This window comes from Lycorma delicatula, chromosome 5 (assembly GCF_047948215.1).
Source record: "Lycorma delicatula isolate Av1 chromosome 5, ASM4794821v1, whole genome shotgun sequence".
Classification (NCBI taxonomy): Eukaryota; Metazoa; Arthropoda; class Insecta; order Hemiptera; family Fulgoridae; genus Lycorma; species Lycorma delicatula.
Window position 1 is genome coordinate 166,282,403 of NC_134459.1, and position 26,741 is coordinate 166,309,143.

Below are 26,741 nucleotides of genomic sequence, written 5' to 3' on the forward strand. Positions count from 1 at the left end.
TGCCTTTCATGTCGAAAAAAACAATCATCATGGATTTCAAGTTTCTCGAACTTGGCGTGCTTTTTTTGGCCGCGGTGAACTTGGCGACTTCCACTCCGACGACTGCTGCTTAGTTTCAGGGTCATACCCGTACACCCATGTCTCATAACCGGTTATGATGTTGGAGATGAAGTTAGGGTCCTCTCTTGCTGAATTTTTCAATTCAATACAGACAGCTACGCGATTTTGTTTCTGGTCGCTGTTCAACAGTCTCTGTACGAATTTTGCAGCGATGCGTCTCATGTTCAAATTGCCCGACAATATGCGTTGCACGGACCCATATGATATTTGTACGATTGCACAAACATCATGGATTGTTTGTCTACTTTATGCAACAATAGCCTCTCGCAGTTTCGCGATGTTTTCAGGTGTTGCGCTTGTCGATGGACTTCTTGAACGCTCATCGTCATCGACTGTCGTTCGTCCATCTTTGAATCGTTTGTACCAAAAAAAAGTTTTACTTTTACTCATAGGATTGTCACCAAATGCTTCCACAAGCATGCGATGGATTTCTGCACAGGTTTTTTTTAAGCATGAAGCAAAATTTTATGCGGGTTCTTTGTTCTTTAAAGTGTGCCATTTAGAACTTCGCCGAAGCAGTAAAACACAACCGCACGAAAGTCAACAATGCAGCGTTTCACCGTCGCAGCTGTTGGAACACTGATTCACAAAGAGTACTGTTAGCCACATCTTGCGGCAGCAGGTCGTACCAGCAATGGTTCGAAATTCAAATTCCCCGAACTTTTGGGTAGCACCTCGTGTATATATATATATATATATATATAAGGTAAAAGTATGGTGATCATGTCGGAAATGAGGTATCGGGTTTTTTGCAAATCTGTAGGTTTAAGGGTCCAGTTAGTTCATCTAGAACAAAGTATATATGTATTTGTGAGTGTATGTACGTACGGCTGTCACACTTAAAATTATAAATACATGTTTTTTTGTTTTTTCATTCTTATCTCCCTTCGGTTTTTCATATTTTTAAAACTTTAGAAAATGTATACTTCATATTATATCGAGCTATTTAGAAATGTCTACAATTTGTTTTAATTATAGATCTCGGATCTAAAATGTCTAAAAGGTTTTTTGAAAATTTTTATTTATTCCTTTAGCCCTTATTGAACGGGTTAGATTTAGAGAAAACTTTAACAAATTTGTTAAGAAAAAATGTATGTTTTTTTTTTATTTTGGCTTTAACTATTTTAATTTTTATTATTAAAAAACAATTGTTAAAATATTTTTCCTCATTACTTAAAGAGCTATGAAAATTAATATAAGTAGTTTTGGCATCTATAATATATTTGGGACTAAAATTTTTTCATACTTTCATAAAAGTTATGCATTACTTTTCAATATTTTTGAATAGTTTACTTTTAAATTAATTTTTTTTTCGTTACGGAACTCTTGTTTAAAAATAAAATTGTTCCTATATTTTCCCACAATGTAAGGAAGCTACTAAATTTGGGAATTTTAATGCTTATATCTTATTCTGGTAATTATGACATCATCGGCGTAACCGAAAAAGTCATCTACCAAAATTATAACTGTAGATCTCTTTCTTTCATGATTTTCTGCACTTTTGTTCTGATTTGATGTCGTAAAATTAATTATATATAGCATTGTCTAATTGTAACCAGTATCATAACAAAAGTATATTTACTTAAGGTAGATAGAACAGGTGTAGATTCACGAATGACAGTAATCATTATTTGAAAGTATACTTTGCCAGCTTTTTCTTTTAACTTATACTCGTAACTAATTGCTTTGTTCTGTAATTCTGCTACGTAATGATTTTAGTATAGTTTTCCTGGTCCATCCAGGCAAATGGTAGACAGTGACAGTTGCTTTATTTTTTCCATGTAGTAGCATGTACCATTCTTCATACCATTCATCTAATGTAGTTTTTTGTAGCGACCAGAGTAAATTTCTTTTTTTAATTACTTATATCGTGCTTACTGTTAATAATAATCGAATTTCAATTTGATGTATTGTTATAACGGAATGGTATAATGAAATTTAAAATAAAGTTCATAACAATTTTTTTTTCTATCCTACTTCTGATGGAAAGAAAGAATGCAAATAAATATAAATTTTAAATCATGAAAAATACGGTTTCCCTGTAAATTTTTATCTTTTTTTTTTTGGTATTTAGAAAACATATAATAGTGAATATAACAAGTTTTTTTTTGAGTATTTATTTTCCAAATAAATATATCCAAGTGAAACATTTAATTGATACAAAAATCGTCCGGTTGAGAAAACCACAATAGCGTTTTGTAAAGGCTTAAAATTTTAAATATTATTTTTGTTATACGATATGATATGTAGTTAGTTTAACGAATTTATTTATTATTTTGTTTTTAATTGAAACAAAAGATCTGTTACTAATTAAATCGTTGTGTAATTTTAATTATTAAACCGTAGATATTTCTGATTTAGTAAAAGAAACTTAACTTCTCATCATTAAAATTGTTCTGTTAATAAGTTTATTTTATTATAAACTAAGAAATGGTAAAACAATTAAGTTAAAACAATTTAAAGCACTATTAAGTTTTAAAATGATTCAAATTTAAAAACAAAATAATTGTTCTAATCTTAATCTGATATCAGTACCAAACAATAAAAGAATCGTTCAAGAGATTTCGAAATTGAATTAGATCATTTTAAATTTAAAATATTAAACTCGAATGGTAAAAATTACGTCATAAAATTTTTCGTTCATTTCTGTTTATGAAATTTTTTTTTTTAATTTGTCTTCAGTCATTTGACTGGTTTGATGCAGCTCTCCAAGATTCCCTATCTAGTGCTAGTCGTTTCATTTCAGTATACCCTCTACATCCTACATCCCTAACAATTTGTTTTACATATTCCAAACGTGGCCTGCCTACACAATTTTTTCCTTCTACCTGTCCTTCCAATATCAAAGCGACTATTCCAGAATGCCTTAGTATGTGGCCTATAAGTCTATCTCTTCTTTTAACTATATTTTTCCAAATGCTTCTTTCTTCATCTATTTGCCGCAATACCTCTTCATTTGTCACTTTATCCACCCGTCTGATTTTTAACATTCTCCTATAGCACCGCATTTCAAAAGCTTCTAATCTTTTCTTCTCAGATACTCCGATCGTCCAAGTTTCACTTCCATATAAAGCGACACTCCAAACATACACTTTCAAAAATTTTTTCCTGACATTTAAATTAATTTTTGATGTAAACAAATTATATTTCTTACTGAAGGCTCGTTTCGCTTGTGCTATTCGGCATTTTATATCGCTCCTGCTTCGTCCATCTTTAGTAATTCTACTTCCCAAATAACAAAATTCTTCTACCTCCGTAATCTTTTCTCCTCCTATTTTCACATTCAGCGGTCCATCTTTGTTATTTCTACTACATTTCATTACTTTTGTTTTGTTCTTGTTTATTTTCATGCGATAGTTCTTCTGTAGGACTTCATCTATGCCGTTCATTGTTTTTTCTAAATCCTTTTTACTCTCGGCTAGAATTACTATATCATCAGCAAAACGTAGCGTCTTTACCTTTTCACCTTGTACTGTTACTCCGAATCTAAATTGTTCTTTAACACCATTAACTGCTAGTTCCATGTAAAGATTAAAAAGTAACGGAGATAGGGAACATCCTTGTCGGGCTCCCTTTCTTATTACGGCTTCTTTCTTATGTTTTTCAATTGTTACTGTTGCTGTTTGGTTCCTGTACATGTTAGCAATTGTTCTTCTATCTCTGTATTTGAACCCTAATTTTTTTAAAATGCTGAACATTTTATTCCAGTTTACGTAATTTATGAAATTACTCATTAAAATCCTGGATTGATTTTTTTATGTTGTTGCTCTTTCTTTCCAAGTTATTTTAAAAGATATGAATAATAGCAATGTTTTTAATGTACTTTGAAATTTTTGTAACCACCATTTTGGAATTACAGTGAATATCAGTGCTTTTCCGTTGTAAACCTGTTTAAATCAAGAGCAATCATTGTTTCAAAATTGACCCGTATACGATATCAAGCAAAAGAGCTTTCATTACGTTTCACAAAATTAATGACTTCCTCTGTATGCCTCAGAGAATCAGTATTCTTCTGTGTAAAATTTAGAAAAATATTTTCTTTGAAGGCTATTTATTTATCTTTTAATCTAGAGCTGGTAACTTTTACTTGAGGACCCGTACAGTATCTAGTAATCTGTTTGCAAAAACTGTGTCCTCTTTCTTTTATGATTTGCTACCCTTCTCTTTGCGACATAAAATTACTTTCCCTGGTTAAATATAAATTTCTTTACCTGTAACCAGATTCATAACAGAAATTGACTTAAGGTAGATTGAACAGATGTAGATTCACGAATGACGTTAATCGTTATACTATACGTTAATCGTGTATATATATATATATATATATATATATATATATATATAATTTATATATATTATAGAAATAATTGTATTTGTTAATATTTATTCTATACATTTATATTTTAAAAGATCTCATGAATATTGCGTAAAATTTAAAGCAAAGTTATTATTACTTTTTTTAGCACCAAACATAAAATTTTTCAACATCAATTTTATTATAATAACGATTATAAATAATGTTTTTATTTGACATTTGTTAATGGATACACAAAACGCTCGGTTTTAAAGTAACTTATTTTTTTAGAAGACAAAACAGTCGGAATGGTAGGAAATTTTTTACAGTTTACTATTAACTGAAATGGAAAAGGTCTAAAAGGAAGTTAAGAGCGGCACTATTACAGATGAAAAAAGTACTTTCTATGAAGTTTCTGAGTAGAAAAAGTGTTACTACTGAGCTGGGATAAACCGTTAGCTGCACGCACTGGTTCAGAGGTTCAGAAGATGAAGAGATGATGCGAAAGGGGGTTAAGATGTTGAAAAAGAAAGATCTCTGAATTAACTAACACAAACTAAAATCCTTTTTGGTAAAACCACTGAACGAAAAAAAAACATATTTCTTTTCTTTTTCTGAATTTTTTTTTATTGTTGTACTGATTATAATTATTTACATTTCTTAAATGCAATATTTATTTTAAATAAGTTTATTATGTGAACATAAATAATTAGTAATAAAAAAAGAACGTGTATGAAAATTTATGTAACCAAAAATTAAAAATAAAATAACATAACGACATTAAAATATAAACATAAACTAAATTAATACAATCTAAAAATAAATTAAATGACGCGTTTATAACCTACTATTATTATTAATTTTAAGTATAGAATTAACCCATTCCATTGTGTAATATTTTTTATTTCATTTTCTTTACTTTTTTGACTCAAACATGTTTACTCACTCATTCGATTTACCGTAAACAGAAAGGATGTAACGGTGAAAGTATAAAGTTAGCTTTGCCATTGCTTTTGGTAATTGATCTGTTATTATAATATTCAAACATTAAAAATTTCCAATAAAGCTCATCTAATAAATAGAATGGAGGTTGCTAGAATGTAGAAACAACTACTTGGAATTAACCATAAAAAAGTATTTAAAAATATTTGTAATTATTTAATAATCGAGAAGCGTCGCTAGCACCCTCTCTGTCAAGTATGAAAACTTGACAGACAGACGGCGACGCTATCTCTGTAATAATTAAAACGGGTTTCTCGACACCTTCCGTACCTTCAAATTCATATTCTTATTTATTTAATAAAATGAAGAACGATGGGTTTATGAATGATTTTGTTTATGAATTCCGAATAAAAAAGTAATTTTATGCGCAAAACAGTTTTCCGATTAGCATACTTGTTTTTTTATTGGAGACTAAAAACGACAGGAACAACTCAACCAATTTACATCAAATTTTAATGAAACTGATGTAGTATTTTGGAGATTATTAAGCCTTGAAATTTTATACATATAAATAAGGATGTCCCATCTAAAACGTAACCCAACCTTATATTGATAGGTATTGAAATAATAAAAAGGCATGTGTAAATGTAAATGTAATTTTTATTATTACCATCCATTACCTTACATTTAGAGTAAATGTTGGAAGTGGCCGCCATCTTATTGAATACAAGCTTCAATTCTTTTTACAGCGTTTCTTGCAACTTTTTTCAAAGTTTGCGGCTGGATATTTAATACAGCTTGTTCATTATTGACTTTCAATTGTTCAAGTGGTCGCGGTTTGTTGCTGTAGGCTTTTTCTTTTAGGTAATCCCGTAGAAAAAAATCCACCGCATCTGGAGATCTTGGTGGCCACAAGCCTCAACCGATACCACGATTACCAAAGAATTCCTCGACGAAATCGGAAGTTGAACCTGCGTAGTACGATGTCGCACCGTTATGTTGTGGCCAACATGTCTTCCTCTTCCAAGAGTTCGATGAACTGAAATAAAATATCCTGATATCGTTCTGCATTAATGGTGTACTCGAAAAAAATAGGACCGATTATTTTCTTCCGCGATATCGTGCACCACACGCCCAACTTCTGCGGGTGTAATTGTTTTTCGTGATAAACGTGGGGATTTTCAGATGTTTTGGGTGTTTACGTAGCCATCCAAATGAAACCGTGCTTCATCTGTGAAAAATAACGAATCCATAACATTAATTCCCTCGCGCAGAAATCGACGTAACCGTTGATAATATTGTAGCCGTTTTTCTTGTCGGGCTCAAGAAGTCGATGAACCGTTTGAATGCGATAAGGTCGTAATTGTAATCGTTTGGTCGCCCGATGAACAGTCGATTTAGACAAATTAATTTCAGCAGACAAACGTCTGATCGATTTATTTGGCGAGGCGAGTAATCGGCCTTTGATTTCAGTGACTGTGTCTGTATTCAACACTGACGCAGATCTTTTTTGTTCCTTGTTATTAACAGAACCGGTCTCTCTAAATTTTGCGACTAACCTTAATACTGATGTTTTGTTAGGAGCTGGTTTATCTGGGTAGTTATGGCGAAACAGATCTTGCATTGCAACCGCTGATTTCGTACTGAAGTACGACTCGACAATGAAAACATCATCTAGCGAAAACACCATCTTGTCTCTAGCAATACATTGAACGTTATGATTGCATTGTTGTTACTATCGGTAGTGTTCTACTGCGTTTTATATGGAACATCCTGTATATATATAATAAGTATCGTTTATAGTGACTTCCAAGGAACCGAACATTTTAAATCGTTATAATTGATGTTTAGGTAGCTTAGTGGTACTACTTTAATATGCCGTCTACACGGGTATTGTAATAAAATAAAATAATTTATTTCCGTAATAAAATAATATAAGAAAAAAATGTAATAAAAACAAATACGGTACAGTAAAAGAAGATAGACAAAAATTGTAAAAATTACTTTTTCTGAAAAAAGTCTGTTTACTTTGCTTTGTTTCAAATATTTCGTGTTAAACAGTTTTTGAAGATTCTTTTCTAAATAAAAACAAGCACTCTTTGTATCTTCATTAGTTATTTCTGTGAAATTGAGAAACCGGCAAACGGTTTTCATTACCGCTTATTTTTAAATTCGTTTCTAAATTTTTTTCAACCTCTTGATAATCTTCAACCAATGCATTTGACAACGATTGGTTTTGCAGACTATTGCCCCATTCCGCTAAAGATTCTTCGCATGCGACGTCAGTAACTTCGCCAGCCTGTGGTAAAAATCTGCACGTCGAAAGTAATGACCTAATATAATTATAGCATCCAGAATAGTTATTTGTGTTTCCTTTATTCGATCTAAAACCTGTATCATTTGTAAAATTAGGTGTTTTTTGTAGCGGATTTTCACCGACTTGATCTAAGGGCTTTAAGACTGCTGTTGTTTTTTGTGGTACGAACACTAACTTTATATACGAAAAATTTTCAACGTGTGAGTGAACCGGACAGTTGTCAAAAAGCTGCAGTATTTTGTCATTTTCAATCTTTAATTCACGGTCCCATTTTCGTAACCAAGACGTTGATATCACTTGTCATCCAAACTTTTGTACATAACAGGAAGCGATTTAACATTTTTAAAACATCGGGGTTTAGCACTTTTCCCTATAACCAGAAGTTTTTTTTTTGTCAGTTGAACTGTCAGTCTTTCTTTTGATAATTTTCCTCCCGAACACGTTTCACCTTTAAACCGAAGGATTCTTTCTAGCGTCAGTTTAAAAAAAAAACCTTATTCATCAGCATTATAGATTTTTTCGTCCGAATTGCCTTCTTTTAATTTTGGCCATTTTTGATACACCGGTTGGAGCTGCTGGGGCCTTGCCGCTTATTCTCCCGACACAATATCGTGACGCTTACGGAACCGTTGCATCCAAGCTGAAGTATTTCACATAGTTTAACGAATTTTTCACAAAATCCGTTAATATTTTTCAAACATTTTGCACAAAAATCCGTAATTTTTGGATTTTATGGAATTTATTTCAACGTTTTTCTTAATTTTTTCACAGTTCCTCCAAATCACCAATATTGTCGAATGACCTACGCCTAATTCTTGGGCAATGTCCTTATTGATTTCACCTTCCTAACCGCCAGGTAATTTGCGCCTTTTCCTCTATCGTGAATTTGCGAAGTCATAATTAAATCACTATTAAATGAATTACACAGGATACGTAAAATAAAATACTGTACTGTATCGCACGATGTGACACGCTCACAGAAAAAGACTAATAAAAACTTAATGTGGCTGCTTCAGTTTACAATAATCTGTTACCGGAAGAAGATAAGAAAAACAAGAACTATAGTACATATGCAGGTAAAAAGGAATAGTTGACTCATTTTAACCGTCAAAATATTTCTGTAGCTACAAAGTAGATATACTACGTTACTGACGAATCACTTCCGTCCGTCATTATAAGCGATAAAATCTTGAATTGCAGTAGAAAAAATAAGTCATAATACCCGTTATATCACTACAACTGATGTAATTATATAAATACATACTATATTTATGTATTAACAGCATACCAAAAAGAGAAAAGTTTTTGGTCACTATATCCGATGTCACTATAAACGATACTTACTGTACATATATAGAAACACAACCCGTCAACTATTTTTCATGATTTATGTAATATTTATATTGAACACTGTTCACGCATACAACCACGCTTTTTTAAAACAGAAATTTGTTTCTGAATTTATTATCAAAATTAGTGAACACTTTTTTTACAAAAAAAAAATTATCTAGAACCACATATAAATTTAGCTACATGGAATTCTATGGACAATTGCATCTTCAAATCTATGCAAAAAAATGAAATCGAAATATCCTGTCAAGCTTAAACTTTCATGAAGTTGCATTTATATTTCAATGTAAGACATTTTTTTCTACATGCAACTATGTGCCTAAACATATTTATGTTGAGCTAACGTTTTTTGTAAACCATTTATGAACTAGAACTCAACGAAAGAGATGCGATGAAAAAATGTATTGCAACTTATTTTTAAATAGAATTGTTAGTAGAGTTTCGTATCTTACTTAATTCACCCTGTAGAATTCGTTATAGGATAAAAATAATATGTTTCGTATTAAAATAAGATCCCTATTAAAAAAAAACAAAAAAAAAAAAAACGGAATCGACCAAATTACCCTCATCCTTACTCAATTTATTTTCACTCGAAAACAAACGGGAACATACTTGACCGGCCAATTATGGTCATTGAAAGTGGACGTCATGGAAATTTTAAAACTGGAAAAATGCACCTGGGAATTCGATTTTTTTTTAGCCTTTTTTCTCATATCTTTGCACTAAAAATAAAGCAACCAAACGAACAAAAAGTAACAAAAGAAAACATATATTTTTGTGTGGATAATTTTCGTTAACTCTTGAAACCGAAAAAATGCTTGGTTTTTTCGAAAAAGGGCCGGGGAACTCGATATTTTTAGTGTTTTTCTCATATCTCCGTTAACACGGTTTAATATATGCGAAAAAATCCCAATAGCTCAAAAATCTTAGATCGCTTTAAGCGATAATCCGAATCTGGTGAAATTTTGGCTTGAATGATTGCGTCCGAACTTCAGTACAGAAAAAAAAAACAGTAACAAATTAACAGATGCTATATGAACAGCGGGGTATATTTATGCCCTTATTTAAATTTGAACAAGTAGATTTCGGATGGAATTGGGAATCCGATTCCATCCGAGACCCATTTTTCGGATCTCTTTTGTAGTTTCGGGAAAATAAATGTTCTTGTATTTTTTTGACCTATTTGCAGCTCTACTAGAAATTGTTTTCGGCAGAAAGTATCCTGTTCGATAAAGAAAACTTTCTCTTTTTGTTTGAATACGATTGGATCAGAGTTTTTGAGATATTTTTGATGGAGTCAATATTAGAGAATGCGTTCCCTTAAGGGCAATTCAAAAAAGCTAAATACAAAAGGTAGAATTATGAGAAAAAAACATTTAGATAAGATAATTTAAGCAAAATTACAGCCATTTAATATTTACCAGGTAGTTATAAAACTCGAAATAATGAAAGTAATATTGAAGCCTACAAGTGAAAGCTAAATTGTGTTCATAATAGGGACTGTGTAAAATGTCTGTCATTACTCTCAGAGAAAATAAGCGAGATTATAAATAGTTTTACATATACTAATCCCGCTGTTTATTTTACTGCTTTGATATTTAATAACTTACTTTATAATAATGATAAAAGTCAAGCACCTACGAAATTTCATTAATTAATAGTATTTAAAAAAAAAAATAAAAAAAAAAATGCTAAGAGAAAAATCTTTTGTATTACTTTTTAATCTAATTTGACTTTACATCAGCGTTAATTTTACTTTATCCAAAAATATATGCCTATCAACTTCATAAAATTTCTATCAATAAAAAATTTCTTATTGTTGTCCTGACCCAATTTTGGTGCGAGATCAATCTTTTCCAGTTTTTATTATTTTTTTTAGTGCCAGCTATATTAATCGAAGTGGGTAATTTATAAATATATATATATATATATATATATATCCTATCCTTCTAAAGAGCATTTGCATATGTGTCTGTCTGTGTGTGTGTCCGTCCCCCTTAGCTTAGCACTAGAATTTACTGATCACTAGCGGAAAATCCCGATTCGTTAGTACATGTCTCGTGGTGGTCAGGTCTATACTTGTTATATTATTATATATTAATAATATATATTTTTTATTTATGTGATTGTTTTTCTTCATAAAATAATGAACTATAACTAAAATGTAGGCACCGAAATGTACCGATCGCTAGCGGAAAATCCCGATTCGTTAGCATCAATTTCTAATTTAACTTTTGTTATATCAATTTTCATCATCCAAAAAAAAAAATAATAGTTTTACACAAGAGGTAATCAATTTTGGATACCTAATAATCCCATTCCAAGACGCCTCCCGCCAGGGTAAACCGCCCTTAGGGCATAGCTGCGGAGAGCGTGCCTTAGGCGGCACGCCTCTGCACCTAGTATATAAAATACTATCCTAAAAATATTTCTCTCATTTTGGAAATCCAGAATGCGTAAGACTAAATATATTTAAATTCAAAAACTTATAACTTGAGACGAAAAATAATAAGAATATTTAATAAAAAAAAAACTGAATCATCATAAAAAAAGAAATGTAATTTAAAGAAAAATAATCGAAAAAAACGTACTGAATTATATTTAAAAACAAAACAGCCATCAATGAATTGTATAACGTTTTTATTTTATAAATAAAATTCTAACCGTTTGGGGTAATGGGAATTTCAGGTAGTGGGTTTAAATTGGGAGGGGTATTAAATAATTTCTGCGATTTTATTGTTTAGCAAAATATGTTTTGAGCATTAAAAATTTGAAATTGAAAAAAAATTTTTTTCATTTTTTCTCCTGTATTCAAGGAGAAAATTCAGGTAAAATTAATTTTTAAAAAACAATTCCTTAATGGTGATAATAAATAAAAAAAATTAAGTGTTTAAAAATAAAATCATGGAATTATAATTCTAAATAAACAAAGTTCTAATTTTCTAGGAAGGAGGTGAAAACTTTTGGCTAATCTTTTTTTCAAGAAATACGAGAGTAAGGGTTGTCAAAAAATGAAATATTTTATATTTTAAATGCAATTAGTAACTTGCGAGGTGGATTAAAGTTAAAATAAATTTTTTAAAACAATTTAATAAATTTAAAATATATTTTTGGGTACCGCAGACCGTTAGAGCGAGATTGGCAGAAACTTTTTATAGTTGTTTGAAGGTATATTGATTTAAAAAATATTGACTCAAAAACAGTAACAAATTAACAGATGCTATATGAACAGCGGGGTATATTTATGCCCTTATTTAAATTTGAACAAGTAGATTTCGGATGGAATTGGGAATCCGATTCCATCCGAGACCCATTTTTCGGATCTCTTTTGTAGTTTCGGGAAAATAAATGTTCTTGTATTTTTTTGACCTATTTGCAGCTCTACTAGAAATTGTTTTAGGCAGAAAGTATCCTGTTCGATAAAGAAAACTTTCTCTTTTTGTTTGAATACGATCGGATCAGAGTTTTTGAGATATTTTTGATGGAGTCAATATTAGAGAATGCGTTCCCTTAAGGGCAATTCAAGAAAGCTAAATACAAAAGGTAGAATTATGAGAAAAAAACATTTAGATAAGATAATTTAAGCAAAATTACAGCCATTTAATATTTACCAGGTAGTTATAAAACTTAGAAGGTCACAGGTAGCTTAAATAACTGCTCAACGGTAAAAAAGTAAAAAATAAAATTTAGAAAATTCTGTTACCTCAGAATATTCTATTTTTTGGTATGAAACAATTATTTGTGGTGTGCTCTAAGTTAATTTTGAAAATTGCTGGTAAAAAAATATTTAGTAAGTTTTGTTTAAGAATTTCACGTGGTTATTATTCATTTAACAATGTTACTTTTCGCCAAACATAAAATGGTGTATTTTTCGACCCCCAATCAAATGTCTTTTAGTAAACAGTTCTGGGACCTGTTACAACCACCTTTTCAAATCAGCTTTGGTATAAAAGGACTAAATTTACCTCTTAATCTGGGCTCAAAAATCGCAGTCTCTCTTAATTTTACTGAAGGCGCAGAAATCCGAGAGAACCCTTTCCACAGCCAACACTTGCTAACGCAACGTTACCGAACCCACGTTTATTTGAACTTTCTTCTTTATTTCCACCAGTCATGTTCTGAAAAACTGTTACATGGAAAAAAAAAATACAGTAACAAATTAACAGATGCTATATGAACAGCGGGGTAGTTTAGTTCCCTTATTTAGTTCCGTCCGTGCTTGCGCAGGTGGACGGCGGTAATGAAGCACGGAGACTCCGGATTACCCCTTGCTCAAAGGCACCACCTGAGGCCGTTTAGCGCTTGATCGCAGATCCGGCCCCAGGTTGGCGAGTTGATGAGGTGGTTACGTTTAGTCGGTAGAGCGCAGGCATATATACGCACTTCAATAACAACCTGTTGCGAGTCCGACACTTTGTTCGTAAATGGGATTCCCCTCATCACGAAGAAAAGTATAAAATCAAATTTTGCAATGATTGTAAAGTATATTCGTAAAAATATTGGGTATTGAACAACTGAACTGAAAAAAAGAAGAAATAAAAGATCTTCAGTATTGCACTAGATCAGCAACACAACCATTAAAAAAAGAATTAATCTTTTTGCAAATGTGACTCTCCGAATATTTAATAATTTTTAAATTAATTTTGTTAAGTAATAATATTATTACGTGATATGTAAAATTATATGACGTGTTTTGACAATATTAAAGAATATATTAATAATAATTATGAAAAAAGTGTTAAGTGTAAATTTGACATGATAATTCAAATATCTTATTAAAAGGATGAAATGGCTTCTTTAAATTTTATTGATGAAGTCATTAAGAGCTCAATTCTTGATAGATTTTTAACGAATATTGGAATTCCAATTACATGTACGTAAGAATCCCAACCAGTAAGAAGAAAGTGAAATTGCTTTTCTTTAGTATACTACTAAATTCGATGATGTAAATTAAGCTACCTTTTAATACTCTAATTAAAGTACCTCGCTTCTTTCTCTTCCTTTTATGTAATCAGCAATTTTACATTAAATTATATTTGCAATTTAATTAATCAATAAATATACATATAGAATAAACGTTAAAAAAAACAACGAAGCAAAGCATACAATAATATTTTCTTCATAACATATTGATAAGTAATTCTTGTTAATAAATACATATACTACCATATTTATTTTTATGTAGTGGTTTTAAATATTTTAAGTTATCGTATTAACAAGAAATTATAGTTCTACGTAACACTTAGATTAACTAATTAGTATTATTTGCTAATATTATTCAAAAATAGTATTATTATGCAGCTGGATTTAGGAGCCTTTGTAGATTTCTAATTTATTATAAAATGAAAATTATGTACAAAATTCTTTAATTTTTGTAAATTACATAAGTGCTTTAATAAAAAATTCATTAAGCATTATAATACGGTAGGTAGGTAGTATAAAGTTATTTAAAATTAAAAATAATTAAGTTTGTTTAAGTATCTAAGTAATTATAATTAGTAAATTCTTAAAAACTATCTTAAATTTATTGTAGCAATTTATTTGCAGTACGTAAATTTATTGTAGCTGAGTTGGTAGTGGACTCGGAATTTTGTGCGATGATCCCGGGTTCGAATTCCCCAGTCAGGCGTGGCATCTTTTCATATCCTCTACCAATTTCAATCAAGCTAATGACCGTAGCTGTTGATGTCCACGTTTTCATAACAAAAAAATAAAATACTTAATTATAATAGTTTTTAAAATTATAATAAACTAATAATTTCAAGCGATGAAATCATTAGCATCGACGAAATGTCGAACAATAAGACAATTGATTAGATGGTGGAAAATTTAATGAGAATTGATATTGGAGCGATTGTACTACATAGGGCAGACAGGAAGTACTCGTAGAAAACAAATGAACAATATATATATAAATATATATTTAAAAAATATATAATATATTCAAATATTACAAATAAAAGAAAAAAGTGCCTTTTTAATATCTTTTAATGTATACTTTTTCTATATCTGATGATTTGCAAAGGTTGATTCGGTTATATTTAGTGTTTGTGTGTGTGTGTGTGTGTGTGTGTGTGTGTGTGTTGTGTGTGTGGGGAGTGTATGTACAAAAAAATAAACGCGTCATAAAAATAGTCAAGTGGTTAAACTCGCCATTGGTAAAGCGAAATAAGCTGATTTACGAAGTTCTAAAGTTCTAAAAAGAGTTCTAAGTCCTTGTGAATGCAGTTGCTTTTATATGGATTTAAATGCTAAACTATGAATGCCGGTAATCTTTGGTGGTTGGGTTTCAATTAATTTTTTGTCTCGGATGTGGTTAACCTGAGTCTGTTTCAGACTACGTGTTTACAAGTATATTTATAGTTGCATTGCAGCTACGTCAGGCCTGCCAAGCCGGCAGTGTTAATTGAATTTCCCTATATTCTCCCACCCAGATTCGGCAGTAGCTGGAAAACTGGATGGAGAAAAAAAAGAAGAAAATATATATATATATATATATATATATATATATATATATATATATAAATAGAGCACATTACGGTAAACAATCAGAAAATTAAAATAGTAAAACAATTTAAATATCTAGGGGAAATAATAACTTATAATTTAAATGAAAAAGTGACATGGCAAAACAGGACAAATAAAATGATAAAATCCCAAAAATTAACTTGGTCAACATATAACAAAAAATGCCTTTCTGCTAAAACAAAACTTAAACATTATAAAACTGTAGTACAGCCAGAAGTCACCTACGGAAGCGAGACCCTTTTCAAAATCACTCAGAAAAACCGAATTGAAAAAATTCTGAAAATAGAGAGGAGAATTGTCAGAACGTGTATCAATAAAAAACACCAAAAAGAAGGCCGATGGTGGATTGTGCCAAATGAGGTGGTATATCGAGAAATAGAGCCTGTTACTGATACTATGCGGAAAAAAAGAATCTCTTTCTTCGGTCATCTCATAAGGACACCGCAAACAAGACTGTCAAGAAATATCATTGAAAAGCTCTGGTTCCAAAAGCTAGAAGTAGGATGGATCAAAGAAATTAGAGAAGATATGAAAGAATTGGGAATTTCCCTGACCGACCTACAGAATAAAACTGGAAAAATTACAAAGCTAAAAGATAAAAGCATTAGATTTAAACAAAAGACAGACAAACGACAAAATACAACGAAGAGGGTGTTTACGGATGAAGAAAAGAAAGCAAGATCTGAACGGATGAAGAAATACTGGGCAGCTCGAAAGAGTAAAATAACACGCTTTTCTCAGAAAAGATCCAACTAAAATTGACTTAAGTGGTCCCATGTTGGCCGTAAAAGCATAATAATAATAATATATATATATATATATATATATACTCGTATATAAAAATAAAATAATTTTTAAAAGTTGCTATGTAGGTAATTTTCACTATTTGCAGAGATTGATTCGGTTGTGATTATTTTAAATAAATTTATCTTTATTACGAACATCTCTTGTCAAAGTCTCACTTGCCACATGTGTGTTACCGGAACCGAAAAGCAATGGACGTGAAAATAAGGTTATCCTTATTTCTCCCTCTTTATTTTCTCTTTCTCTTTTAAAATATATCTTTCTCTATCCCTTTTGGTGTTCTGAATCTCAACCCTTCCAATTCACCCTCCGACTCACAACTCATGTGAAAGCTTTTCAAGAGTAAGAACTTCGATAATGGAGCCGTCTACCTAGATAATGAAACAATGTTGTATAACAGCAGAACTTACGCTTTTGTGTCTGAAATATTTAACGCTGAATTCGAACTAGAGGCATGAATCTGGTATTGCTTTCTGTGTTACTCCTTTATTCAGCTAACAAAGTTTCACCTTGTTTCTCTTTTTATTCTACACCGATACGTAATTTATTATGAATAGTTACTCTCAAGATCCTTAACAGTACATAAATATAACAAAAAGACGTGTGGTAATTTTTATTCTACTTTAGAATTAAAAAATTAAATTTTCTTTGTTTTAGAAATTAACGAAATGTTTTTGCTTATTTTAAAAATCAAAGTTCTTAAATTATACACTGCTTGTAACAAATATTACCATTTATTGGAATATTTCTTCTGATACTAAAGTTCTTGCGTATATATTTAACAACTTCTACAAAAATAAATCCGAATTTTAAGACGTAATATAAATAAAAAATTTACCTGAAATTTAAAAATATTTTATATAAACACTTCAGTTTATAAAATGAAATTTTGGCAAAGTGAAAACATGACTATAGTAAGAACAAACTAAGAAAAAACTCATTATTCCACCATCCATCAAAAGGTTTGTGAATGATCTATCGAAAAATAAATATAATTTTTGTAAAGTACTCTGAAAGTGTTAATTGATGGATAGGCGAACAGTAGAATAGAACATTAAGTGTGTCGAATTGATGAAATCATTTGTTCCGGATGTTTTGCAACAGATTATAGTTAATGATATATAAATATAATTTAAAATGGACTTATACATTGGAAAACCCCGATAAACGTATAATTAGTTTAATAATTTCACTTTCGTTTGAATTAAAGAAGGAAACTTTTAAAGATTTAATGAAAAGAAGAAATAAATCATTCTTCCAATTCACGTGCACCATAAATTTTGTTTTATTTTTAAAAGTATTTAAAATAAATAAATACTATTTAAACGCGATATTTTTCAGTCGATTCGTTAATAATTTTAACCGTTCATAAGAATATAATAATATTAATTACTACTAACACAAATATAGAACATCAAAAGTAACTTTTCAACCGTGAGAAACATAAAAATTGAAATTTAGCAAATTTTTAAACATTAAAAAAAGATCTATTTTTCAATATTTGACCACTACTTTGAGGAGTACTACTAACGGTCGATGAACAGTTATTTAATAGGTTTTGTTGAGCGTTTTTGAAACTTAACTGTGAAAGATATTACATGGCTATCTATCATGTTGGGTTAGGATTGTTGTAGCCCTATCGATTTTTATGTCAAACATTATTTTCAATACTGTTTAAAATGATGTGGTCACAGCCCTAACCTTTCTAATTAACATTTTAGAATTTAAGCGTTTACCAATGCTTCGGGTAAATTTAATTTTTCATAGTTGAAATTATTTATGGGGTTCCTAAACTCTATTGAACAGGTTCATTAGCTAGCATTTGTACTAGCTACAAACGGATCTGTCCAACATGATGTTGTTATTGATGAAATTATTATCGATGCAGTTCAGAACAGGCCAGGAGTCAGTAAATGACGTCTTTCTAAGCGGATTGGAGTATCGCATTCGATGCTTTCAAGGACATTTAAATTAAGTTTTATCCTTGCCGTAAACAGCCAGTTCAACATCTACACCCAGGAGACGGTCCGCTTCGCTTATTCTGCAATTGATGAAATACAAATCGACAACTCTACAAGTATAGTTTGTTTACCGTCCAGGCAAATTTCACTCGAGATGAAGTCAACAACTTTACGCAAATGAAATGGTGGAACGCAATTTTCTACATCGATTTAGGGTCAATGTGTGATGATGCGGCTTTCTTAACAATCCTCTGCTTGGACCGTTCATATTACCTGGCCGCTAAGTGCTGAGGTCTACTTGTACTTTCTTCAAGAAGAATTGCCGCAGCTGCTTGAAGATGTTCCTCTTGCGCTGAAACGAAAAATATACTTACAAATCAATGGCGTGCCTCCCTACTTCTCTTGTGCGTAGTACGATTCCTCGCAGTACAAAAGCGTGCCAAGAAATGTGTTCAAAATGGCGAGCTTATTTTTTAACATTCATTAGAAGGTACATATAATGCTCTTTGGTCTAGTGTGCTATTTTTAAATAAAATTTGAGTTATTTTTGCTTTTATTTGTTTTCTTCATTTTTTCTTACGCCATTATGTTCAGAATTGAATTTTCTACCGTTTTTTAAAAAGATTTTATGTGTTTATTACCCAACTAACAAAGTTATTGTACGTTAAACATTTAAACAACGTTTTTTACCTGAGGTTTCTCAACTATTTCACATACGTTTCTGCTATGTATTTTATTAGATTTTTAGGTAAAAATACATAGGATATCAGTAATTTGTCTCCTTAATTAACGTCTAAAAATTTTATTTCACCGGGGCAGCTGAAATCCGAGCGAAATCTTACACTAGACATTACTCGCAAAGGAAGCATTTTAAGACATATTTTTGTAGGATCTTTTATTATTTTCACAATTATAATAGGTTAGAAAAGTCTAAGAACTTTTAATACATTCTATATATATGATTAATTAATATTACTGGAAATATTATAAGCCTATCCTTGTAATTTACTATAAAAAACTGAATCAACAGTTAAAACAGAAAATAAAAATACTCAAACCAATCACGTAATCAGTAATTGAATTTTGAAGCAAGTCGCGTCTCGTTATTTTTTTTTTAAATGGGAAAAATCACATAATATTAATAAAACACAAAATAAATAAAATAATTACCTTCCTTACTGAAATTAAAACTTAGTAATGAAATTCCAATTAATTATTATTTGATTTAGAGTAAGTGTATAAGTTATAAACGGATTATGAAATTTCACCTACGTTCGAGTCTATAAGTTTAATTTCATTAAACCTACCCACTGGGTTGGTCTAGTGCTGAACGTTCCATCTCACATCAGCCGATTTGGAAGTCAAGAGTTCCAGCGTTCAAGTCCTGGTAGTCAGTTATTTTTATACGAATTTGAATACTAAATCGTAGATACCGGTGTTCTTTGATGGTTCGGTTTCAGTTAACCACACATCTCAGGAACGGTCGAACTGAGAATGTACAAGAGTACACTTCATTTACACTCATACATATCATCCTCATCCATCCTCTGAAGTATTATCTGAACGGTAGTTACCGGAGGCTAAACAGGAAAAGAAAACAAAAAATTTCATTAAACCTAGTTTTTAATAATTATATATTTCTTTATTTACGAATATTTAATCATTTCTATTACGTGATAAATATATTATAATAATTTTATAGTAAAATATAATTTTTTTTAAACTATTTTTTGGTAATGTCTTCAGGGAAATGAAAAGTGTTTTAACATTAATTTATTTGGTAGTGGTGAATGGGCTAATTTAAAAAAAAAAAATTTAGTTGTTAATTTGTATTTGCATACGTATATAATCAAGAGTGAGAGAGAGAGAGAGAGAGAGAGAGAGAGAGAGAGAGAGAGAGAAAGATGAGAAAGGAAACGAGGGAGAATGTGAATGATGTACACTGTAGGGTTAGCGTTTCCATCCAACAAACTCATTTTAATCGCAGTGATTTTAATAAGTCCAGCGCTCCTATCTAGTGCTGTTATAATGAATCATGGTGTCTGAGGAAATAAAAAAGTTCTCTTACACTCTCACAGTTTCTTGTTCTGCAAGATGAAGTTCATCTCAACTCATTTAAGCCTTTTCTTTTTCCTGTACCACCAAAGAACACCGGTATCCACGATCTAGTATTCAAGTCCGTGTAAAAATAACTGGCTCTACTAGGACTTGAACGCTGGAACTCTCGGCTTCCAAATCAGCTGATTTGGGAAGACGCGTTCAGCACTAGACCAACCCGGTGGGTAACTCATTTTAGCCTATAAAATTCTTAGTAACTCTTACTTAGTAAGATTTTTGTCGGTTATATAATAATTTCATACTTAAATTTTCAATAAAATTTATCCGTTTGACATGAAGTTCACACATTTTATTAGACTCAATCTTCTGGTTAAATTCCTGGAATGTTTCGTGGAAAAATAATCGTCATAAAAATATTTAATTAATTAACAAAGGAATCTTTAATTATATAATTATATTACCGACACTCCGATAAAACTAGGATGACTCGATTACAAAACAATATATTTTTATTGGCTGGCTTTAAAAATTTTATTGAGGGTATTTAAAAATATTTCCTAATAATATTTTAATTTCTGTTTTGTGTTTATATCAATACGAATTAAAACTGTAACAAATTATCTTTTGTACAGAATTTTGAAATATAATTTACTTTTTAATTTTTCAATTTCATATTATACATTCACCACATTTTAGGCCAAAATGACAAAGTATTTATATGTTTTACTGTAGGAACTATAGATACTGGGTTTTTACATCACCTTTAATGCGAATAGAAGTCCATTCACTGAATTATATCTTTATAACTTAGTTCTACGCGATTTATTTCTTTTAATTCTTAATTTACGTTTTAAAACTGACATGTTTATTTTAAACACTTAAATATTTTAACGGTCCTTCTCGTGTGAAACGTATAATTTTATAAAAATAAAATTAATTACTTTAATATTGTATCTTAAAAGAAAAAAATTGTATAAACTCTGCTGAAAATTTTAAGAAAGTAGTTTAAAAAGTAAACAGAAAGATGAATGGAGTGCAAGTGAACAGTAGAAGATAAATAACATTGACAAGACAAATGGCTAGTAAATGTGTAGAACACAATAAGTCGAATGTCAGTATAAAGAAAATCGATTTTAAAAAAACCTATTTAAAGAAGTTATTTGAGAATATTTCACCATTATTACAGTATAATGGGATTCGGTCTTTAAAATCTGTTTTATAAAATGTTCTGTTACTTTAATGGCATTCCTTGTTGAAGACTTTTAATCATTTTTTTCTCGACTTACTATTGTAATTTTACATGTCATTTAGAACTATTTTTGATCACAGCCTATATTTTCGCCTTTTGTTTTTGCTTTATAAAATATTAAAAAAAAAAGAAAACCTCCCTCTTAGTTATTCTTTGAGAAGAAGTTTGAAGGAGTATATAGATTCAAATTGCATCTATATTAACCGTTACAATTATAAAAGATGTTGCCGACATACCAGGCAATACGGTTCACGAAAATGATACATCCATTTTCTTGATTAAGAATCTCCGCTAGACTTATTAGGAAGCGAAAAGGCTTTCTGTTACATTTTACTCTGAGCTGAATATAGCATTGCAAACGACCAATTCTAGATCCTCGAAATAATGAAAGTAATATTGAAGCCTACAAGTGAAAGCTAAATTGTGTTCATAATAGGGACTGTGTAAAATGTCTGTCATTACTCTCAGAGAAAATAAGTGAGATTATAAATAGTTTTACATATACTAATCCCGCTGTTTATTTTACTGCTTTGATATTTAATAACTTACTTTATAATAATGATAAAAGTCAAGCACCTATGAAATTTCATTAATTAATAGTATTTAAAAAAAAAAAATGCTAAGAGAAAAATCTTTTGTATTACTTTTTAATCTAATTTGACTTTACATCAGTGTTAATTTTACTTTATCCAAAAATATATGCCTATCAACTTCATAAAATTTCTATCAATAAAAAATTTCTTATTGTTGTCCTGACCCAATTTTGGTGCGAGATCAATCTTTTCCATTTTTTATTATTTTTTTGTGCCAGCTATATTAATCGCAGTGGGTAGTTTATGTATATATATATATATATATATATATATATCTTATCCTTCTAAAGAGCATTTGCATATGTGTCTGTCTGTGTGTGTGTCCGTCCCCCTTAGCTTAGCACTAGAATTTACTGATCACTAGCGGAAAATCCCGATTCGTTAGTACATATCTCGTGGTGGTCAGGTCTATACTTGCTATTATATTATTATATATTAATAATATATATTTTTTATTTATGTGATTGTTTTTCTTCATAAAATAATGAACTATAACTAAAATGTAGGCACCGAATTATACCGATCACTAGCGGAAAATCCCGATTCGTTAGCATCAATTTTTAATTTAACTTTTGTTATATCAATTTTCATCATCCAAAAAAAAAAAATAATAGTTTTACACAAGAGGTAATCAATTTTGGATACCTAATAATCCCATTCCAAGACGCCTCCCGCCAGGGTAAACCGCCCTTAGGGCGTAGCTGCGGAGAGCGTGCCTTAGGCGGCACGCCTCTGCACCTAGTATATAAAATACTATCCTAAAAATATTTCTCTCATTTTGGAAATCCAGAATGCGTAAGACTAAATATATTTAAATTCAAAAACTTATAACTTGAGACGAAAAATAATAAGAATATTTAATAAAAAAAAAACTGAATCATCATAAAAAAAGAAATGTAATTTAAAGAAAAATAATCGAAAAAAACGTACTGAATTATATTTAAAAACAAAACAGCCGTCAATGAATTGTATAACGTTTTTATTTTATAAATAAAATTCTAACCGTCTGGGGTAATGGGAATTTCAGGTAGTGGGTTTGAATTTGGAGAGGTATTAAATAATTTCTGCGATTTTATTGTTTAGCAAAATATGTTTTGAGCATTAAAAATTTGAAATTGAAAAAATTTTTTTTTCATTTTTTCTCCTGTATTCAAGGAGAAAATTCAGGTAAAATTAATTTTTAAAAAACAATTCCTTAATGGTGATAATAAATAAAAAAAATTAAGTGTTTAAAAATAAAATCATAGAATTATAATTCTAAATAAAGTTCTAATTTTCTAGGAAGGAGGTGAAAACTTTTGGCTAATCTTTTTTTCAAGAAATACGAGAGTAAGGGCTGTCAAAAAATGAAATATTTTATATTTTAAATGCAATTAGTAACTTGCGAGGTGGATTAAAGTTAAAATAAATTTTTTAAAACAATTTAATAGATTTAAAATATATTTTTGGGTACCGCAGACCGTTAGAGCGAGATTGGCAGAAACTTTTTATAGTTGTTTGAAGGTATATTGATTTAGAAAATATTGACTCAAAAACTCCCAATAATTCGTTTTTTGAAGTAAAATATACCTAAAAAAAGAAACTTAAAAAGTAATTTTTTTGGGAAGGGAGTGATTAAATAATATTTTTTTAGTAAGCTGTGATCTTCATATAAAAAACTTCAAATATTTGAGAAATATTTTTTGCTAAACTGCTCCCGTAAAGATTTGGAATATTATTTCTGTAAAATACCACCACTCCTTTTACAAATTTTTTCCAAAAATGTAATGTATTCTTTCCTCCTGAAGGTAATATCTGTCTTCCAAGTATGAAGGACAACGGGATCCCGTGTTATAAGGTAGAATACAGGATAACATACATACACACAAACGTGTTTCACAAAAATAAATTTTACGGACTTTGGAGCATCGGAATAAAAAATTATTTTTCCAGATTATTTATTTAAATCTACTTATTTGTTACAGATTAAAAAAAAGTTAAATGTTTTTTCGCCCTATATACTTTTCCGTTTAGCTATAGCTGTGTTCAGGAAAATAACAATTAGATCGCATAAAATCCGGTAATCGAGGATGATTAATGTAATAAATATGTTTAGATTAAACGAATGACGGAGAACAGAAAACAATACAGAGTAACTCCAAACTATTCAAATAAGATAAACTAAAAAAAATAAATAAGTGGCAATAAACAAGTTAATTAATATACCCAAAACACCCTTTTAACTTTTTATAGTATATTCTATAATACTTTAAATTTCTGTTTATTATATTTTGGTTCAATTGTTTAAATATATATTGTTTGAAAAACAAAAAATATATTTAAAATATTATTTCTAAGCTATAAATACGATTAAATTTTTACTGAAAAGAGAAGTATTTGTAAAGTTTTAAATTATTTATAGAATTTTTTCTAATATTAGTAATAAATTTGTCACCTAAATTTGCAAAAAAATGAGGTTAAAGTTTAAAAAAAATATATAAAATATTTTGTTTTATTTTTATATATTTTTAGAAGAAACAAGCTAATACGGTCCTGTTTATACCTTTATGGTTTTAATATACGTATAATTTTTTTTTGTACCACATCTTTCCTGCTTATATATTCGCATTCACTAAGTATTTTTTTTAGTTACACTGAAGAATGTTACTTGTCACCTGCAGAACTGACTGAAATATAATGAAAAGGGTTGCGTGTGTAAAACCGTAAAACTCCTCATCTTCTTTTACATCACGCAACAGTTTTTTTCCCCTTTTTAATGGAGAAGGCCTTCTACAACAGGTAGCTAAGACTAGGGTTTTAACATTCTTTTATTCATCAAGTTTACAGTATAATTACTACTTAGGAAATTTAAATATTATTAGTTCCTCTTAAAGAGGAAAATACTTATAAGCTTAGTATGTTGTAAAGTACAGTAAAACAAAATTTAAACGATTTACAATGAGTGATTGAACACAAAACCGAGCACACGTCTGTGCACAGACGCTCGTGAATGCGCTTGCGCATGTAAGTGCTACATAAGAGCGCACATCTCTTCAATTGATTCGTAAAATTAATAAATCTATAAGACTACTTCATTTGAATCTAATTTATCTGGTCTTCCTGAACGATTCGTACCGATCTGTTTTTTTATTAAAAAAAATTCTTGAAATTCTTATATTATATTTTTTGTTTTTCTGCAATTTACTTTTTCAGTCATTCTAACGTTCGATATTTTTTGCTTTAAAGTAAAATTTCTAGTCGCTCTTGAATTTTAAATAGTCATAAAATGTTTTCGTAAAAGTGCATATGTAGTATAAATAGTGAAACCGTAGTTTGTGTGTAAAGTAACCTGTTCATTTTTCTTCTAACAAGTTTTTTTTTGTTATCAATTTATACATAGGTAAAATCCATTTATCAAGACAGTGAACTTAATTCAATATTATTAGTACTTATATTTTCGTTTACCAGTCAATAATGAATATAAGAAGCGTGTAATAAAAAGATATGTTCTAATTGATAGAAATTTTAATGTTTTTGCATTTACAAAGTGCTTATTTCAACAGTATCTGTAAAATTTTAATTTTTATGAACTTGCTTTATCCTCAAATTAAATCTCATTTAAGTCAGATATTATAGTAAATATTATTTTATTTTTTAAATTAATTGAAACGATTACGATGACTTAATAACGAAAATTGTAACCGTACAAACAAATTTTTTAAATATTTGAAATTTTACACGTAAATACAAATATTTGTCACTAGAAGAATTATAGTATAACTAACTTTTCTACATACTGGTGCGGAATATTAATTATGAAATTTCTATGCTGCAAAAGATTTAAAAAATAAACAAATAGATAAAAACAAAAAAAAAATGTGTTTCGTTCTTAAATTTTTTTATTTTTTCTACTAATACGTATTCGACTGAACACTTCTCAAGGACATTTAAACGGGATTCAGCTGAACTGCTTAGATTTTTTATAACAGTAGATGAAACATAGATACACCATTAAAGAATTTCCAAAAAGTAATTTTTTATCATATTATTATTAAAAGAAATAATAGCGCTCTAGAAATTTCTTATGGCTAAAAGTTTTGTAGGTAATTTTAAATGCTGTAGAATGGTATGTTACATAATTTTTGGGATTTATAAAAATAAAACAACAGTCAAAATTAACAACAGTCAATTTTCAGTCAAAAAAATCTTAAAATTAAATTTTGGGTGGTTTAGTTTTATCATCACTTTTAATAAAATTTTATTTTTATTGTTTTGTATCGATGAATTTAAACTACAAAATGTACAAACTAAATTTTTATAAAAACTACAGATATGGCAATTTGAGCAATATTTCTAAAAAGTCGTTATAGTCATGATATAATGAACTTTTACAGAAAAATTATTTTTCGATTATTTTGTGAAAATTGAAATTGATGTAAATCACTTGTTTTTTGAAAATCACATATTTTTAAGGAACAGTTTTTTAGTTTCTCTTCCATATATTTTTGAAAGGAAAAGTTTATTAATAAATTAAATATTTAAGTTA